This window comes from Hyla sarda, unplaced genomic scaffold (assembly GCF_029499605.1).
Source record: "Hyla sarda isolate aHylSar1 unplaced genomic scaffold, aHylSar1.hap1 scaffold_430, whole genome shotgun sequence".
Taxonomy (NCBI): domain Eukaryota; kingdom Metazoa; phylum Chordata; class Amphibia; order Anura; family Hylidae; genus Hyla; species Hyla sarda.
In genome coordinates this window covers 262,501-266,425 of record NW_026610445.1, presented here as the reverse complement: position 1 = coordinate 266,425, position 3,925 = coordinate 262,501, and the positions used below count along the sequence as shown (strand labels likewise).

At 46.1% G+C, this 3,925-nt stretch overlaps 1 pseudogene; it reads right to left on the bottom strand.

Moving 5' to 3' along the window:
- Window positions 1-3,045: 3,045 nt before the first annotated feature.
- LOC130334189 (U2 spliceosomal RNA) lies at window positions 3,046-3,148 on the bottom strand (annotated as a pseudogene).
- Between the last annotated feature and the right edge of the window lie 777 nt (window positions 3,149-3,925).

Below are 3,925 nucleotides of genomic sequence, written 5' to 3'. Positions count from 1 at the left end.
TTTCCAAAATGGTATGCCATGTGTTTTTTTTTTTTGCTGTTCTGGCACCATAAGGGCTTCCTAAAGGTAACATGCCCCCCAAAAACCATTTCAGAAAAACGTACTCTCCAAAATCCCCTTGTCGCTCCTTCCCTTCTGAGCCCTCTACTGCGCCCGCCGAACACTTTACATAGACATATGAGGTATGTCCTTACTCGAGAGAAATTGGGCTACAAATACAAGTAAAAATTTTGTCCTTTTACCCCTTGTAAAAATTCTAAAATTGGGTCTACAAGAACATGTGAGTGTAAAAAATGAAGATTGTGAATTTTCTCCTTCACTTTGCTGCTATTCGTGTGAAACACCTAAAGGGTTAAAACGCTGACTGAATGTCATTTTGAATACTTTGGGGGGTGTAGTTTTTATAATGGGGTAATTTATGGGGTATTTCTAATATGAAGACCCTTCAAATCCACTTCAAACGTGAACTGGTCCCTGAAAAATACTGAGTTTGAAAATTTTGTGAAAAATCGGAAAATTGCTGCTGACCGTTGAAGCCCTCTGGTGTCTTCCAAAAGTAAAAACACGTAAATTTTATGATGCAAACATAAAGTAGACATATTGTATATGTGAACCAAAAAAAAATGTATTCGTAATATCCATTTTCCTTACAAGCAGAGAGCTTCAAAGTTAGAAAAATGCAAAATTTTCAAATTTTTCATCAAATTTACGGATTTTTCACCAAGAAAGGATGCAAGTATCGACAAAAATTTACCACTATGTTAAAGTATAATATGTCACGAAAAAACAATCTCGGAATCAGAATGATAACTAAAAGCATTCCAGAGTTATTAATGTTTAAAGTGACAGTGGTCAGATGTGCAAAAAACGCTCCGGTCCTTAAGGCCAAAATGGGCTCCGTCCTTAAGGGGTTAAACTGATAAAAACAGACTTTTTTATTTTTATTTTTTTTTTTAAACCTTCAGGTTTGAATTAAAACTTAATCGTTCAGGTTTACTTCACGTTTGCCTCTCAGATTTACTGAACTTAGTCACAATTCACCAAACTCATCATTAGGTTACTTTATCAACATATAACAAAATACACCCCAAAACAAAGTACATAGCATAACAACACACCACCCTCATACCCTCACAACGTGTCTCCATTTTAAAAACTTCCAAGTCCCCTCCGCATCATCCTCTCCAAATCTCTTCTTATCCCACAAATATACAGTATGCAATCTATCTAATATCATTCTCATACACTCTTCAACCGACACATCCTTCTTCTTAAATACCGTATTTATCGGGGTATACCACGCACCGGCCTATAACACGCACCCTCATTTTACCAAGGATATTTGGGTAAAAAAAGTTGTTTACCCAAATATCCATGGTAAAATGAGGGTGCGTGTGTGCGCGTGTATACCCCGATACACCCCCAGGAAATGCAGGGCGAGAGAGGCCGTCGCTGCCCGCTTCTCTCCCCCTGCCTTTCCTGGGGTCTAGAGCCCTGCTGCCGGCCCTTCTCTCCCCCTGGCTATCGGCGCCGCTGCCCGTTCTGTCCCCCTGACTATCGGTACCGGCGCCCCATTGCCGGCGCCGATAGCCAGGGGGAGAGAAGCGGCGCCGACAGCCAGGGGGAGAGAAGGGGCAGCGGCACCCATTGCCGGCGCCACTGCCCCATTGCCTCCCCCCATCCCCGGTGGCATAATTACCTGGGTCGGGTCCGCGCTGCTGCAGGCCTCCGGCGTGCAGCCCCTGCGTCATTGCTATGAATGGCGCGGCGCACTGACGTCATGCGCCGCCCCGTGCAGCGCATAGCAACGACGAAGGGGACGTACGCCGGAGGCCTGCAGCAGCGCGGACCCGACCCAGGTAATTATGCCACCGGGGATGGGGGGAGGCAACGGGGCAGCGGCGCCGGCAATGGGTGCCGCTGCCCCTTCTCTCGCCGGTACCGATAGTCAGGGGGACAGAACGGGCAGCGGCGCTGATAGCCAGGGGGTGAGAAGGGCCGGCAGCAGGGCTCTAGACCCCAGGGAAGGCAGGGGGAGAGAAGCGGGCAGCGACGGCCTCTCTCCCCCTGCCTTTCCTGGGGTGGTATCGGCGTATAACACGCACATAGACTTTAGGCTAAAAATTTTAGCCTAAAAAGTGCGTGTTATACGACGATAAATACGGTATATACAAATTCCTAACATCCCACAATACCTCCTTAATTATTGCTAACAACACATATAACATTCTCTCCTTCCTCCCACCTACCACCCCCAAACCAAACATAATCACTTCAAAAGACCACTTTCTTACCCCCATAAATTCTTTAGCCAACGGACCAATTCCCTTCCACACTTCTTGCGCTCTATCACAATTCCAAAACAAATGCATAATAATCTCATTCCCTCCACAACCCTCTCTCGGACATCTCTCACTTCTTCCAATCCCCCGACTCTTCTGTACCTCTCTCACTGGCAATGCACCATGCAAACTCTGCCATACAATCTCTCTCTGTCTATTAGTCATACCATCTGTCTCCAAACTCTTCCACACTTTACTCACATTCTATTCTCTCACCATATTAATATTACACTGAACATCCTTCACCCTAATACACTTCACCATACTCTTCTTCTCCTTTAACACATCCTGTCTCACACCTATCAAACCAAACTTTCTCATGAACACCTCAACAAACCCATACCAACCAGGACTCACCAAAGCATACGGCTTTCTCAGATCTCTCTCCATCCACCCTAATCTGCATAACACACCCCCTCCTAGAAACCTCATCATACAAGATTCAACACCCACTACCTGAAAGACTTCTACCTATCATGTCATGTCCAACCTGCACAGGTGTGCTGGTTGCTGAGCTTATTCAATTAAAGAGGACATTCAGCAGCAGCAGCAGCAGTCCTGTGCCTGGTCGCTCCAACAGGGGCCAGACACAAGCGGCACCACCTATTGTCTTTTGCCTGCAGTAGGGGCCCACTGGACTAGCCAGAAAGCAGCTGCAGCAGTAGTAAATAAACAGGTAATCTTTCTTTCCAACACTGAAACCTGGTGGTGCACTTAATATATGCTACCAGATAGGGGACATATCAGATATTAAACTGATATAAACAGACACTACATTTGATACCAGCCAAAAGGAAAGATGAGAAGTGATAACTGTGAAAGGGGAGGAACCAACGCTGTCCCCTTCACATGCACCATCACAACTTGTAGGAAGGGAGGCTGGCTGGCAGCCTCCCATACACACTCTGGCTGGGTGGCAGTCACCCACCAGTACACACAGCAGACCCTAAACCCATATCATTATTGCTAAGCAGGAAGATGGGAGTCCATTTCACTCTGATGGACCATTTTTAAATGCAATCCATAACCTGGCTTTGGCAGGAACCCTTCTTACTCCTCCTACTTGCATTTGATACTGGGTTTAGGATCTGCATAGGAAACACACACACACACACACACACAAGCACACACTTACCTGTGTTGCCTGCTGACGCCTCCTTGGCTGTCCCCAAACGGTATAAAACCAACAGCCACGGGAAGCTGTAAGGATAGAGGACATACCTGCATCCTATTGGACTCACTTGTCTTGGTTAAATCCAGCTTATTTGACAACCTATGGTGCTGCTGCTTCTGCTCATGGCAGTGCTGCTTCTGACAAGGCTGTTCTTTGGTGGGCCTAGGCGACATCACAATCTCCATGGTTACATACACAACAAAGGTCAGATGTTGTTTACACCTGGCCATGCCAGTGGTATTGAGTAGCATATCACAGTGCTAAGGGTCCTGGATGCAACAATCTTTCAATGGGGAATAGCCGCACTGAGTTTGTCAAGTGCACCCATGTTTGCAACTCCAACAATACACACATATGTATGTATGTCTGTCTATCTATCTATCTATCCACCCATCTATCTCTATATATA